Consider the following 17,577-nt stretch of genomic DNA (forward strand, 5'->3'; position numbering starts at 1 on the left):
CGCACTGTCCATAATAATAATACAAGTGTTTAGATCCAGCTGTAGCAAAAACGAGTCAATGGATTCATACCAAAGTTGCTCACGCCAGTCTTGATAAGGAGATGTGCTGCAGTTAGATGCTTCTGATTCATGAAGAAGCATATGCACAAACCTCAACAATTTCTACTCTAGTCCCTACTGGAGTAGGATTTACGGCACAGCAAACACCACCACTTGTCATGAATTTGATGAGCGTCAGTCCCTACACTCCTGTCCACCTTGTAGGAGCTGGGCAAAAATGGAGCAAGAATGACAAAAGTTTATTCGTAAAAGTTTTGATGAATTTCGCCCACAGTTCACAAGTGGGGTACTATATGTGTTGTGCATTTTCATAGTACAGCGGAATCTATTTATTTAAGAATTTACAAAACTGAACTCACATGCTGAAGAAAAATGTATGCAAATTAACACAAGTGTATTTTGCTTTAGATTTACAAGCCATTTCTAAAGATGAACTTTCCACTGTCAGTGTACATGGTCTTAGATCTCATGCACATGAGTGCGCTGAAAATTAAAATCAGTTCCATGCTGTATAGATCCATAGTACATTGAGAAATGTTATTGTCAGAGTTCCGGGATTTCCAGTTTTCCTCTGAAGGATCTTGCCCTTTGTTAACATGGAGTTTTCTGTTCAGTTGCCCTACTTCCTGTTCATCTGTTTAAAAGCCCGCCCCTAAGCTTTGTCTAGTTGCCTGAGTATACTGCTTCCTGTGTACTCCTGCCCTGCTGCTCTCATCTCCTGATTGCTGTTTGGATCCTGCTGAAACACCTGACACCAGCTCTGGACTTCACCTGTCTCATCAAGCTGTGCTCGGACTCTGTCTGCCGTCTCTGGTCGGCACTTCTGCCCGGTCCCTTCCGTTTTATATCCACCCTAGGACTCACATCACGTACGGACATTTTTTGGACTATACCTGTTGCCCATTCGTGTCCCGGCTGCTGCGCATTTAGGCCTTCTGGGGTGATTGCCGGACAGCCCCTGTATAGGGGTTCGCTCCTAGTGGTCTCCCTGGGGGAGTCCGGTGCGCGGTCCCGGGAATTCCCCTTTGCTCTGAACCCGGCAGGTATTTACTGTGTTTATGTTCTACTGTGTATATTCTGTCCTGTGTACATATTGTGGTTACATATTATAAAACGTCTTTGCACCAAGAACCCGTCTCTGGTTGTCATTGCCCTAACGCAATCGAAATCCTCAGTACATGCAATAGTATTACAGTTATCCTCTGAAAGTAGCCCGTCTTTGTGTGAGGCCATATTTTTCTACAAAGGTTTTTTTTCATGCAGCCCAGAGCAGGAAATAAAATATGGCATCTTCCTTCCGATGCCATACAGATGACGATTTTCCCTATAGACATCAATAGTCCCTAACAAATAGGATCAGTGTTCACAGATTCATGATGCACTTTCCTATGGATACTGCCAATTTGGAATCCCCAAAATTCAGGTGGGAGAAATAGAAAAAATGATTTTATGAATTTTATCCATATGAAACATAATGTTTCCATATGCATCTGTAAATATTTATCTATAGGAAGTGGTTCCAAATGAGTTTCCGAAATGTCCAATCCCGCTCATACCTGTATAGTAGGTTGGCAAATTTCCAAACTAAAAATGTAATGCACTTTTTAGAAACTTCTCAATCAGAACTTCTACATCTGGGAAAAGTTAGCCTGATCTTAATAGCATGTATGGCAATTAGATTATTGATGAAGGTATAATGGCGCTGTTTATACACTATTGGACAAAGTATCCCATGGAACGAGATCATTACCATGAGGCTAAGCCCAATTTAAGCTAATGCATTCCAATAAGATTAATTTCTTATGTTATTCCTTATGTTTTGCGTAAACCAAAACTTTTTAAAGACCAGGGTGCGACCCTCTATGACCGCGAAGAGGTTAACTGGCAGATTTATGATGCTGACTTTACCTAATGAGCTGTTTAATTTATAGTCTAAAAGACTGCAACCGATGCAGTGCTGAGCCACGGTAACAAATTATACCACTAACGACTAAATTATGTAGATTGCAACAGTAACCAAGGCCACACATTAACCCACCGGCTTCCGAATATTATCGCAAGCAAGCATTCTTTGCATGAAATGAATATTAAAAATAGCTTACCTTCTATTATTTGTGCTAGGCACAATCAAGCCATTAAAAGTGATAATAACATAAACATATACAGCGTGCCTAATCCTAATATTGCCAGGACAATATATTAAATCAATATTTGCAAAGTGGAGAGCAGTTTTATAGTTTTCTTTAACATTCATGCCGTAGAGAAAACTCAAAACAGACGCAAACACACAAAAACCACATGAAGACGTAAATTTAATCAGCGCGGGTTAAGAGCTAATTATAGGGTTAACATTCTCAAAACTTAAGCAGGCATTAATGATATTGCCATGCGGACCAATCGCATTTTATAGAATAAATAGAAAACATTCTTGTGTTTGTGTCGGGAAAACGGTTTTGGGGGTCAAACTTAAAACTTGTGAATGCATTAAAAGGATGGATAATAATACAAGTAGCACAACAAACAATAAGCAAAAATGGACAGTATTGTGGGCAGGTGAACTCTGCAGATGTCAGGCTTCACATATGTAGCACTAAAGTTAGACTTTAGTGCCATATTCCATCTATTAAACTGCACAATATGAGATAACATCTCATGGAAACACATAAGATATATTCTAAAAAAGAGGGGAGATCCAGCACTTCTTAAAATATAGACTTTATCACTCCAGATTAAATGAATCAACAAAATACAAAAATCAAAACACAAAAAATTGACATGTAGCGGTTTACGCATTTCAAGGCTAAATGCCTCTTAGTCATGACCATAAGATTGAAGTTATGGCTATGACTAAGAGTCAATTAGCCTTGAAACATGCAAACTGCTAAACGTCAATTTTTTGTGTTTGATTATTGTACCATTTTCATTCTTTTAATCTGAAGACAAAAAAGTGTACTTTTTAAGAAGTGCTGGATCTCCCCTCTTTTTTGGATCTCTTCTGTGGATCTTTTTTCCATTGCACTCTTTGGGACAGGTGAGCTGGATTTTTTCTTTTTACATGCATAAGACATATACTCAGGGACGGAAGTATCATTGGTGCAGCCGCACAAGGGACCAAGTGGTAAGGGAGCCCATTTCTACCCCTAAAGAAGATAGAATACTCCATTTTGATGAGTTCTTGGGCTGGATAGGAGCCAATATATTGTTCTTGCACAGGGGCCCTTTTCTGACTGTGCATATACTACTGTATACTTCTGGATTCATCAACCTCTATACGCATTTGATGAAACATTCCCCTTGGCTGCAATCTATCGGTATATAGGTAATATCTTTAATGAGCGATCGTTCTGAATAATTAATGTTAGGCCCCTTAGAGGTTAAAAGATAGACCATGCATATATTTGTTCCTGCCACCTCGTGGCCTGGATTACGTGGTTCATTTCCCCTTATAAACTGATCAGTTTTCATATACAAGACCTGAAATGGTTACACAAATGACTCCTTCCATCCGATCCGGCTTGTGTGTGTATATTCATTTTTAAAGTAAGGCATATACAAATGAGTGCTCTTAGAAAATGCACCGCTCCCCTGAACATTAACCAACAGGAATTATTTATTGGGATACACTAGAACAGTACTTGGGTGAGACATATGATCCCCTAACACTGTATCATTTACTGCATGAGCCTGAATCAGCAAGAGTCCATATCTCAAAACATTTCATGGCAACCTGGGATTTCAGGACACTGAAAAACTATGTTCCCGGCTTCTACCGGTATAATAGGCTTACAAAACATCTTTCTGAAAAAATAAAGTTTGCAGATTTCTTTACACTTAAATAAAATGGCAAAAAATACATAGAAAACTATAAACATAAAAAGTAAAACAAACAGAAAAATTAACAAAATATTAAAGATAAATTTGGGAACCAGAGTATATACTGTAAGTGCTCTTTTCATAACATGATGAGCATATAGCTAATCCATAGCCATATAAAAACATGTACAGAATATTTCTGAATACTTTTCTTTCCCAATCCATAGAACCATTCTGAAATTGCCAATAAATATGGTGCACCTAAGAGGAGCCCGGTCCTCTTACTTGTTGTATAGGCCAGATACTTAGCCAATACCATGAGCAGATCCAAACAGATAAGTAATGCAAGTCTTGCTTTACATATGTGCTCCCTTTAGGATCCACTTCTAGCTTTTGTGAACATTGCCAAACAATGGCAGACTTTTACATTACCTATGCTTGGTTGGTACAATCAGGAATACAATATAGCAGAGGGTTGGGATTTCTCTTTTTTGGCTAACCATAGGAGCTCTGAGTTTTGGACATGAGCATGAGTCAGGTCCCAGTCACCACTCATTGTTCAATGTGGCTTATAAAGTATTAAAGGTTGGGGATTACCATAATACAGCTGTTCATTTTTTACATAGTTACATAGTTACTAAGGTTGAAAAAAGACCTAGGTCCATCTAGTTCAACCTTCCTCCACCAGTTCTACACCTGGTCACAAAGTCATTTATAACCAACAATGTTTTGTGTACTGAGGAAATCATCCAGCCCTTTTTTGAAAGCTGTTATAGTATCTGCCATTACTACCTCTTGTGGTAGGGCATTCCACAGTCTGACTGCTCTAACTGTAAAGAACCCTTTCCTATTTAGCTGTCGGAATCACTTTTCTTCCATTCGCAGTGAATGCCCACTGGTCCTTAGTATTGTCTTCGGAAGGAATAAGTCCTGTGCCAGTCCTTTATATTGACCACACATGTATTTATACATAGAAATGAGATCTCCTCTAAGACGTCTTTTTTCTAAGATAAACATATCTTCTTTAATTTATTTTATTTAATTGTTTTTTAATTTAGCATGATAGAACGATAAAATTAACATTTTGACGCTTGAGCGGGATGATTTTGGGAGGATGGGGGGACTGGGGTAGCGTTGGGGGGGATTGGAGATATTTGTACAGGGTGGGTCATAAGTATGGATACACTCTCTGTGGGCCATAAGTATTGGTACAGGATACACCCTGATAAAAAAAGAGCAAAGTTAAATTCAAAATGGCGGCTTTGCAGATGGCTGCCATGGGTGTCACCCAGTGTCGAATGTTTTACCGACACCACTTCCATTTTATCATGGTGTATCCATACTATGGCCCACCTAGGGTGTATCCATACTAATGGCCCACCCAGGGAGTATCCATACTAATGGCCCACCTAGGGTGAATGCATACTAATGTCCCACCCAGGGTGTATCCATACTACTGGCCCACCCTGTAGATTTTTTCCTTTTCAAAAATATTAAAAAATCTAAAACGACTAAGAAAAACTTTTTCAAAAGTCAAATTGCATGTCCTGATTTGTGAGGGTTCTTCATAAGTAAAACAATGTGATTCTGCAATATTCCTAGATGTGTCATGTACAATCAATTAAAACATTGTACATGGTGTAATACATTTAGTGAGCATACGTCATAAAGACCGCAGTGCGCAAGATGAAAGTCATTTCTAATTCAGATATCAATTATGATCTTACTTTCCCGTTTCAATGTTAGGTTAGAGATGGCCGGACAGTCAGAAATATCGGAAATCTGTTGAACTCAAAATATATTAAGTAAGCAGCAGATTTATGTTTTCCTTCAGGCCTTCTATACATTACTGTATGGGCGTGAAACAACCTGGAAATGTCAATGTAAGTGTAGTTGTTCATTATGATACTAGATTTTCCATTGACCAATGAGTATTTTAAGGAGACATGGAAAATTTGCTTAAAACAAAGTCAGGCCTTCTATAAAATCATCTCTGTAGGCACTGAAGAATATCAAGTCACTGTTCGTATGACTTGTCTAAGAGATTAGTGTGCAAATTTTTACCATCCATGAGATTCCGCCACCTAGTAACAGATGTGATCCTACCGAAGAATTGAGAAAATCAGGTATTATATCTTCAAATAGGACAGTTTAAAACCATCTTTAGATAGATATGAGATAGATAGATGGATGGATGGATAGATAGATAGATAGATAGATAATAGTGGGAGATAGATAGATAGATAGATAGAATTAGAAAGATGGATGAATAGATATAGATAGATAAAATTAGATAGCTATAATAAGATGGATAGATAGCCTTAGATAGATAGATAGATAGATAGATAGGTAGGTAGGTAGATAGATAGATAGATAGATATGAGATAGATGGATGAAAAGATAATAGATGGATGGATGGATGGATGGATGAATAGATAGATAGATAGATAGATAGATAGATAGATGGAATACATAGACAGATATGAGATAGATAGATAGATAGATAGATAGATAGATAGATAGATAGATAGATAGATGACCTATGCTGCATACACTTACGGCATGTTCTTTAATTTGACCTCTTCCCCGATTATTTCAATGATCCACACCCTTATTAAAAGATGTTCAATGGAAACAATTACAATATGTTCCCACTGCGGATTACATTAGCATGGTTGTTAATTTGCATCTTCTCCAAAAGTAAATTCAGCTGTGAATTTCTCGGACTGTGTGCGCACAGTGCGTTTTTATCATTTTTGAGTTTTTGAGTGCACATTTGTTACAAAACTGCAAGTAAATCCTTACGCCAGCAAAGTCAATGAGAAACTTGAAGTGCAGTGCACATGTTGAGTTTTTTTTTTCTTGCAGATTTGGTGCAGAAAATAAATAGTATCATGTCAATTCTTTCAGCGGTTTTGCCTCCATTTTTCACCCATTGACTACAATGTTAAAACGTGGCAAAACCGCATAAAAAAACGCAGCAAAAACGTGCGGTTTTGTGTATTTGTCCTGCCAAAAGATGCAGAAATTTCTGCAACCAAATACTCAATGTATTCACATACTCTTAGGGCTCATGCGCACGTTGCGTAATTGCCTGCATTTACGCTGTGTATTTCACTGCAGCGTAAATGCATGCGTCCTGTGTCCCCTGCACAATCTATGTAGATTGTGCATGAGACGGGCACACGTTCCTTTTATGAATGCAGCGATTTTGGTGCTAACATTTTGTCCCATTTCCGTGCATTCCTAAAAGCAGCATGTCAATTATTTGTGCATCTGGATGCAGCTCCCTCCCACTCTGTCTATGGTGGGGGCAGCAGCCAGAGCGCATGAAATCGGCTTTTTTTTTAACAAAAATACTGCATCCATTATGCAGTGTTTCTGCAGCGATTTGAAGCGCACATGTGCTGTCAAATCGCTGCAGAATATTCAGCAGTTACGTGCGCATGAGCCCTCAGGCTGTGTGCGCACGTTGCGTTTTTTCATGCGTTTACGAAACATTTTAAACTGCATGCGTTCTGCGTCCCCAGCAAAATCTATGAGAATTAAGCAAATTCCATGCACACGTTGTGTTTTTAAATGCAGCGTTTTGGATGCCAAATATTTGACAAAATTGATGCGTTCTAAAAAGCAACATGTCCCTTCTTTTGTGCGTGTTGGATGCTTTTCCCTCTCTGTCTGGGGGAGAGCAAGCATCCAGAACACATCCAATCTGCATCCAATCTGCATTCAAAATGCATCCAAAACGCAGCGTTTTGGATGCTTTTTGAAACGCACATGCAGTGACAAAACGCTGCAGTTTATTTGTCAAGCCAGAACGCAACGTGCGCACATGCCCTTAGACTACGTTCCCACGATGAGTATTTGGAGCATTTTTCATGCTGCTGATTTTCTGCACCTAATAGCTAAATTGAGTCAGCTACATTTTGTTTTTATATTTGAGTGAGTTTTTTAAATGCTTTTTTTGTTCTATTGGTATGCTGCAGTTTTTGTCTATTGTTGGTGTGTCATGTTATAAAAAAAAGCTGCTTTGTTTTTTTTATATTTCCAAATATTTGGCTTTGACAAATCTTTATGGATACAGTCATGCGTGGATTATTTGTGTTTATAGTGTGTTTCCGCACCCAAGATTATAATTTTGTTCCTCTCACTGAAAACATTCAATAATTTTTCAACTGGCTAACACGGTACCAAAACCTTTCTGCAGTGAAAACACACTAAAAATGCACATTCATTTTGTAGCTGCTGATTTTCCGTAGCTAATTCTGTAGGGAAAATCCGCACATAAACTCAGCGTAACCACCAGAGAACCTGACATGTTGCAGATTTCAAACACTCTCCGCAGGTTAGCTTATACAACAATAAAAAAAATCCCGTTTACTTTTCCAGAACTATGAGACAGTGAAGTTTTTTACGATGCGAAAATACACACCATGAAAAATGCACCAAATACTTTGTGTCGGAACTTAACTTTATAATAAAATAGAGCAAAAAGTTTTTTTAAAAAAATAAATAAATTAATAAATAAAACGTATTCAAAACTCATCGTTATTATAACTTCAGTTTTTGAGCATGATGAGTGCAGTTCACAATTGTACCACACCAGCTTGGGATCCCCAGCTTCTAAGTCTGGCCTAATCAGGTCCAGTAAACCGGTGGTTAAACTTTTCATTTCCACTGTATAAACAGATCCCAAATGATCACCTCATACAAACCATTTGTATACAATGAATGAACTGAGCAGCAATACATGGGCTTGCTCTGTATGTGAACATCATTTTACCCTGGTTCCCTGTAAGCCAATGTATATCAATTACAGAGGAGAAAATTGTTCATTTGATTGTGAACCATCAGACCTAGAAGCGGCTGTCAGGTCGGAGCATCGGGCCAACGAAGGTTAAGGGCCCGTAATGTAATGAGGGTGAGCTAAGTCTCTGATCCATTAGCCCGGACGGCTTCAAATAATATGTTTAATCACTTATCATTAATCACACGCTCCATCCAAGCTTTCTATGTGACACAGCTTCTGTTCTGGATTAGAAACTACTGCTATAGTGTAGGTATTGGGAAGTGATGGGCTAACAGCAGACTATACTCTATGGCTGGATCACCTATATTTACCTGGCTATCCACTTTGCCCTCTCTTTATATTGGTTTGGTTTTCAATACAATCTGGTTTATGAAGATGCACTATCACTATATTTTTTAAAGACCTCTATACTTTAAAGTTGCTTTTTTTAAAAACCACATTATACTCCATTGGCTCCATAGTGTATACATCTAGCCAATAATCCCTAAACCACTGAAATTATAATTTAGCATTATTTGTAAATTCCTTTAGAATCCTATTTATTTATTCTATAAAATGAATTAGAAAATAGACCCACTATTCAGACGTAGAGGGAACACAGAGCATGAGGACAAATCAAGGCATTTTATGCTGGTCTAGTAATGCTCGCACCCGTCACACGGCACCACTGCAGTTTGGGAAGTTTCAGTTTTGTACAATCGCTCCCTAAATGCCTAACTTTTCTATTAGTAACTAAGTGGCTTACATAACAGTCTTCTAATACTACAAGTGCCATAGATTAAGGCTACAAAGTGTTACTAGAAATGAAGGAGTTTACAAGACGTTTGTATGTTATGTAGTAAAGAAATGTGTACATGTATGCAAGCACATAACATGTCTGCTAACTGCACACGTGTGCACAGAGCTTGTTATGTTAAATACTGTGTGTGTGTGTGTATATATATGTATACATATATACACACATATATACATATATATATATATATATATATATATATATAAAATGTGTGTGTGCATGTGTTTGTGTGTATTCAGTATATATATATATATATATATATATATATATATATATATATATATATACAAATAAATACATGTATGCTGGTGTGTGTGTATTATATAATATATATATATATATATATATATCTATATGTAAAAATGCTAAATAAATATATCTATCAGTATATATATATATATATATATATATATATATATATATATATACGCACACACATATTTGTGTGTGTATGTGTGTGTAAATATATATATGTATATATATAGGTGTGAGTGTATATATAATACTCACACACTAAATACATATATATATATTTTTTATAGCATTTTTTTTTACATACACATATACGGTAGATTAGAGATCTATATATATATATATATATATTAGATATATATAGATATATATATATAGATATATATACCCACACATGTGGGTATATATGGATATATGTGGACAGCTTACAGTATATATATATATACATATATATATATATATATACATACACACACACACACTCCTATATATATATATATATATATATATATATATATATATATATATATATATATATATATATATATATATATATATATATATATATATACACTGTAAGCTGTCCACATATATTCATTTAGTAACACCTACTATTAGTTGGACTTTTATTGTGACCTTGCCATCCCATATATTTTATTCCAGATTCTACACCGTGTATTTTAATATTAAAAATTCACTTTTTTTCATCTTTCCTGCCATTTCCACAATTCCTCTACTTTTTCGTTTTCATCAATGTTATTAATGCCAGTTCTGGTTGATCTCCCTTCTATCCTAGTGACCCTACAGACCTTTATGAACCCCCCTTTTCTTCTCACGCTTTGCTCCATTCATCTTTTGGGTGGGTGGAGGTGGAAGATCAATGGTTTGGGTCCATCATCCGTTTTTTAACATAATGAAGCACCTCTTGTCTGTTCACCTTTGCTCGGGGTCACACAGTAAAGGTGAGATACATAAGAGCTTCACATAAACTTTATGAACACGAGAGGTGTGATCTTAGCGTCCAACTGACAGGTCTTAATTACTGAACTCTTGGCTGGTATGGCCTTAAGGAGCATGCAGGAACTTGAGACTTAATCAGTGCTATAGGTAAAATTAATTACGATTAATGACTAAGAACGTAGAGTCCGAAACGCGTTAACGTGTTTAATTACCTTTATGGTTCTTATAATTGCAGTGATACAGTGTGCCGGATCTTTTGTTAGTAATCTCATGTGTTTTTAATTCTTGATAATTGCAATGAGTGTCCTGTTCCTATAAATTAATCAACCAGTGGGTTTTACTATCCAGCGCTATCTCAAAATCAAAATTCCCACCAAAATACAATGCACTGAGCATTAAAAGAATCAGCACTGCACAAAACAAAGATGTCCAGTATGTTTAGCCACTGTTTATCTGGGAGGCAGACTGCACTGTCAGCATATCTAACCCCTGAACCCTTCACTATCTGAAGCTGTTAATCATACCCTCTTCCTAGGCTGCAGAATGATGTAATGGCCCCATGTCCAGCATTATTCCCAGGGATGTCTGCGAGAAAAACATACAAATACTGACACCTAACAACCAAATACGCACAAAGCACACTCCAACGCAGGCAGCAAAACTCGTCATCATGTAACGTGTAGGAGGCTGGGGCGGTCAGTGGTGTAATAAAAGTATAAAAAGAAGAAAAAATAAAGTGAGCTAATGCTAAATATCATGGCCATACTGTTAGCAGATGAATAAGTAGAAAAAAAAAAAGATATCCAGCAGAGCCGGACAGGAGTAGCAGAGCCGTACAGGATTAGCAGAGCCATACAGGATTAGCAGAGCCGGAGAGGAATAGCAGAGCCGGAGAGGAGTAGCAGAGCCGGAGAGGAGTAGCATAGCCGGAGAGGAGTAGCAGAGCCAGAGAGGAGTAGCAGAGCCGGAGAGGAGTAAAAGAGCCGGACAGGAGTAAAAGAGCCGGACAGAAGTAGCAGAGCCAGATAGGAGTAGCAGAGCCGGAGAGGAGTAGCAGAGCCGGAGAGGAGTAGCAAAGCTGGACAGGAAAAGCAGAGCCAGATAGGAGTAGGAGAGCCAGATAGGAGTAGCAGAGCCAGATAGGAGTAGCAGAGCCGGAGAGGAGAAGCAGAGCCGGAGAGGAGTAGCAGAGCCGGACAGGAGTAGCAGAGCTGGACAGGAGTAGCAGAGCCGGGAAGGAGTAGCAGAGCCAGAGAGGAGTAGCAGAGCCGGAGAGGAGTAGCAGAGTTGGACAGGAGTAGCAGAGTCGGACAGGAGTAGCAGAGCCGGAGAGGAGTAGCAGAGCCGGACAGGAGTAGCAGAGTTGGACAGGAGTAGCAGAGTCGGACAGGAGTAGCAGAGCCAGAGAGGAGTAGCAGAGCAGAGTTTGTCACATTAGCCTAATACACTGTTGAGACCAATAGGTTTTTTCGACGAGGTAAAAAGCGAATTCAGCTCAGCTACGTCTAGAATGGCATAACTGGGAAGTGGGAATCTCTACTAATAGTTGTGATAATAGTCATAATAGATATATTATATATAATATATATTAGATGATAATAGTTACGAATTAATTTGGAAGTAATAATATTATTTTGTTTTGGATGTTAAAAAAAAAAATAAAAATGGCACTTTTTTTAAGTAATCACAACAAAACCGCAGCACTTGGACCCACTTGACCGCAATGTCTGAATAAACCGCTATAATAAAGTTGGATTTGTATAAATTATAATAATCTCATTTTTGTGCAATAAAAGCTCCCCTATAGTGTAATGTACGGTATATGCCTGTGTCCTGGTGAGAACTGTGCCCCCAAATTCTGTCCTAGCAAACTGCGCCATGACAGGTCTCCTAATATCAGTGCCCCCCTCCCCTCGCACTGTTGGCCTGACAACCCTTGAACAATGCCGGGGTTATCTGTCCCTTATTTATTGTATTATTTTTCTGCGGCGATGGGGACGGCAGGGAAATGTATTGTCTTCTATGTTGGTGACGGCACCAGCATATTAATGACTTGCTAATGACCGGCTGTAGGATCCGATGATCTCAGAAGAGGAAAAGTTTTTAAACTTTCACTTCCAGCAAAGTTTGGTGACAAGTGATAAGGAGCGAGTGACAGTACAGCTGGCGCCTGATGCTGATCAATGGGTTAACAGCTCAGCTCCATCCACCTGATCTACTGACAACACAACTGTCACTGTCAGGGAATGGGCTGCCGGCTTAACCCCTTCAGGCCCACAGGCACATTCACAAGAGGCTATTGTACAGACGTTCAGGCAGGGCGCTCCGCTGACACCTGGATGGTTGTCAGAGCAGGTGTCAGATCTGATTAATAGCACACAAAATACCAGGTCTACTGTTCCTTTAAATCCACCATCTGATTCATAGGCAAGTACACAATGATGCCAATAAATAATAATAATAATAATAAAAATAGTGTCTGATCAACTTACCCAACAAGTGTAGAAATCAGCAATATGTGAGGAGCCTGTGGGGTCTCGTGTAGTTTGGGGCTGTGATAAGGAGATGAGGCGGCTCCGCGGGTCTCAGGTAAGGAGGGATAGAACTTTATTTGGCTGCAGCATGTACAGGGCAAACACTTGGAGCAGCAGCTAACTCTTCACAGACTTGCTTAAAGACTCTCGGCTTCTTTCTGGAGTGGGGAGTGACTTTCCCCCTGCATCACACACACACATTTAAAGACACAGTGCCATGTACTACAAAAGAACCACGTTGGACTGAGGGAAGATTACAATACGTTCTATTTAGAGCGGCATTACATCACCCCCGGTGACGTCACGTGGGATTCCTGAACTTCTAAATCATAGCGGGGAGCGGGGGTGTGGCCAGGGCTGGAGGACACGCCCCCTGGAGGAGGCGCGCGCTCAGCTGTAGCTCAGCTGCTGGGGCTGAGTCATGCGGCAGCCGAGGAGAAGGCAGGGGGCGAGGAGGGAGGAAGAGCGCTGCGGGGACCGGGGAGCAGCGGGGAAGGACGAGCTGCAGGGACAGAAGAGCTGCGGGGACCGGGGAGCAGCGGGGACAGAAAAGCTGCGGGGACCGGGACTGCGGGGACATAAGAGCTGCGGGGATGGACGAGCTGCGGGGACCGGGGACAGACAAGCAGCGGGGACCGGGGAGCAGCGGGGATGGACGATCTGCGGGATGGACTGGCTGCAAGGACGAACGGGTTGCGGGGATCGGCGGCTGAAGGGACGGACGAGCTACGGGGACGGATGGGCTGCTGGGACCGACGAGCTACGGGAGCCAGGAGGCTGCGGGGGCCTGCGGGGATACATGAGCTGCGGTAACAACGGGGCTTCTCCTGCGAGGATGGACGAGCTGCGGGGACAGACAGCATGCAGGGACCAGGGGGCTGCAAGTGACTGATGAGCTTCGTGGACGGACAGACTGCAGGGGCCGGGGGTTACAGGGATGGACGAGCTGCGGGACCAGGGGGCTGTGGGGACAGATAAGTCGCGGGGGCAGGACCGAGGGGCTGCAGAGACATACAGTGTGCGGGGCCAGGAGCAGGGAGATGCGAAGATGGATTATCTGTGGTGGCGGGAAGGACGGTCTGTGGGGGAGGGACTGAGGAGCTGCAGTTGAACAGTCTGTGGAGGCGGGATTCTGGGAGCTGCTGGGGCAGGGATGGAATGGGGAGCTCGGGGGTGGGGATGGACGATCTGCAGGGGCAGAACTGGGGACAGAGGGTCTGCCGGGGCAGGGATGGACGGTCTGCAGGGGTAGAATGTGGAGCTCGGGGGTGGGGATGGACGATCTGCAGGGGCAGAACTGGGGACAGAGGGTCTGCGGGGGCAGTACTGGAGAGCTATGGTGGCAGATGGTCTGTGGGGTCAGGATTGAGGAGCTGCGGGGTCAGATGATGTGTAGGAGTGGGACGGGGAGCTGCAGGGGCGGACAGGCTGAGGGCATGGGCAGGCTTCATGACATGTATGTTGCGGTTATACGTGGACAGACGGTCTGGATGGACCAGGGAGCCATGGGGGCAGATGGTCTGCAGGGGCGGGATCAGAGAGCTGCATGGACCATCGGGCTGCTGCGATGGACATTGTTTTGGGCTGTGGGGACAGTCAGTCTGCGGGGGTGGGACTTGGGAGCTGAAAAGGATGGACGAACTGTGGTGGAGGGACCAGGGAGCTGCGGCATGGATGGGCTGCGAGACAAGCGGGCAGGGGCCTGCAGGGATAGACTGGATGCAAGCCCGGTGGGCTGTGGGGATGAACGGGTTCTCCGTGGACGCTGCTACCTCTGTCTGTGCTCCAGATCTTGTAGAAAAGCTGAGTGACCAGGACAGTCTGTTATGTCCTGTGGAGCGAGGTTATCAGGACATGCTGGGACTTGTAGTACTATGTGTGAAATACAAAAAGTTACGAATGCTAGAGGTGTGACATATCGGAGCAGGGGAAGATGAGAGTTGTAGTCACAACACCATTCAGAAAGGAGGAAAGTCATAGCTTAGGTTAGGCTGAGCTGGGCATACTGGGTCTTGTAGTACATCATATAGCAAGGAGGAAATAAGGAAAGCTATACTTTTGCATTGGTTCAGAAGGGCATGCTGGTTCTTATAGTACTATATCAGGGTATTCTGGGAGCTGCAACAAATAGGAAGAATAGGCTTTAGTTCAGTTTAAACTGTGCATGCTGGGCTTTGTAGTACAAGGGTTAATTGCAAGGAGGAAATGAGAAAAACGATTCTGTATTGTCATAGTGAATACAACGCACTGACTACGACCCGACTTTCTCCATACATCCAAACCTGCTGTATTTCTGGCTGCAGATTGGAAGTCGCACTCTGTCCAGACTGTTAGGCTGCGTTCCCATGATCAGTGTTTAAGTTGTCGATGCTGCAGAATGTCATCACCTTCCTTGCACTTGTTACATGCGTTTCCGATGCATTTTTGTCACAATAAAGTTGGTTGAATCACAGGCAGCAGAGCAATCGGGATATTGACAAAAGCTAACACCATGCACAATTCATAACTTTCACCATCTCATAAGAAACACTGTAACTGCCCACATCCCAATACACACGCGATATAGCTAGATAGATGATAGAAATATATTAGAATAGATACAGTGCCTTGCGAAAGTATTGTGCCCCCTTGAATTTCTCAACCTCTTCCCACATTTCAGGCTTCAAATATAAAGATAAAACTTGTAATTTTATGGTGAAGACTCAACAACAAGGGGGACACAATTGTGAAGTTGAATGAAATGTATGTCTTATTTTAAACTTTACTAAAAAATAACTGAAAATTGGTGCGTGCAATATTATTCGTCCCCTTTACTTTCAGTGCAGCAAACTCACTCCAGAAGTTCATTGAGGATCTCTGAATGATCCAATGCAGTCCTAAATGACTGATGATGATAAATATAAGCCACCTATGTGTAATCTAGTCTCCGTATAAATGCACCTGCTCTGTGATAGTCTCAGTGTTCTGTTTAAAGAACAGAGAGCATCATGAAGACCAAGGAACACAACGGGCAGGTCCGTGATACTGTTGTGGAGAAGCTTCAAGCTGGATTTGGTTACAACAAGATTTCCAAAACTTTAAACATCCCAAGAAGCACTGTGCAAGCGATCATATTGAAATGGGAGGAGTATCATACCACTGCAAATCTACCAAGACCCGGCCGTGCCTCAAAAATTTCATCTCAAACAAGGAAAAGACTGATCAGAGATGCAGCGAAGAGGCCCATGATCACTCTGGATGACCTGCAGAGATCTACAGCTGAGGTGGGTGGGAGAGTCTGTCCATAGGACAACAATCAGTCGTACACTGCACAAATCTGGCCTTTATGGAAGAGTGGCAAGGAGAAAGCCGTTTCTCACAGATATCCATAAAAAGTGTTGTTTAACGTTTGCCACAAGCCACCTGGGAGACACACCAAACATGTGAAAGAAGGTGCTCTGGTCAGATGAAACCAAAATCGAACTATTTGGGCACGTTACCAAACAATATGTTTGGCGTAAAAGCAACACAGCTCATCACCCTGAACACACCATCCCCACTGTCAAACATGGTGGTGGCAGCATCATGGTTTGGGCCTGCTTTTCTTCAGCAGGGACAGGGAAGATGGTTAAAATTGATGAGAAGATGGATGGAGCCAAATACAGGACCATTCTTAAAGAAAACCTGTTGGAATCTGCAAAAGACCTGAGACTGGGACAGAGATTTGTCTTCCAACAAGACAATGATCCCAAACATAAAGCAAAATCTACAATGGAATGGTTCACAAATAAATGTATCCTTTGAATAGCCAAGTCACAGCCCAGACCTAAATCCAATCGAGAATCTGTGGAAAGAGCTGAAAACTGCTGTTCACAAACGCTCTCCATCCAACCTCACTCAGCTCAAGCTATTTGCAAAGGAAGAATGGGCAAGAATGTCAGTCTCTCGATGTGCAAAAGTGATAGAGACATACCCCAAGTGACTTGCAGCTGTAATCGCAGCAAAAGGTGACGCTACAAAGTATTAACTTAAAGGGGCCAAATAATTTTGCACGCCCCAATTTTCAGTTATTAATTTTTTAAAAAAAGTTTAAAATAAGGAATAAATTTCGTTCAACTTCATAATTGTGTCCCACTTGTTGTTGATTCTTCACCATAACATTAACATTTTTATCTTTATGTTTGAAGCCTGAAATGTGGGAAAAGGTTCAGAAATTCAAGGGAGCTGAATACTTTCGCAAGGCAAAAAGATAGAACATGCTGCAGTTTAATTGTCAGAGGTTTGTGACAAACTGCATACCAAAAAACTGCAACATGCACACAGCAAATCTGAATTCTCATAGACTTTGCTGGGAAGTCAAACGCCAGAACTTT

The 17,577-nt window shown here is 41.2% G+C and overlaps 1 protein-coding gene across 3 annotated transcripts in view; it reads right to left on the reverse strand.

Annotated features, from left to right (window-relative positions):
* CREB5 (cAMP responsive element binding protein 5) overlaps positions 1-13,409 on the reverse strand; it is a 686,421-nt gene extending 673,012 nt beyond the window's left edge. For all 3 annotated transcript variants that reach the window (XM_075315324.1, XM_075315323.1, XM_075315326.1), the window contains exon 1: positions 13,184-13,409. The gene's annotated coding sequence lies outside the window, so the exon portion shown is untranslated. The remainder of the gene's footprint in view (positions 1-13,183) is intronic.
* Positions 13,410-17,577: the final 4,168 nt, after the last annotated feature.

The sequence above is a fragment of the Anomaloglossus baeobatrachus genome, chromosome 6, assembly GCF_048569485.1.
Source record: "Anomaloglossus baeobatrachus isolate aAnoBae1 chromosome 6, aAnoBae1.hap1, whole genome shotgun sequence".
Classification (NCBI taxonomy): Eukaryota; Metazoa; Chordata; class Amphibia; order Anura; family Aromobatidae; genus Anomaloglossus; species Anomaloglossus baeobatrachus.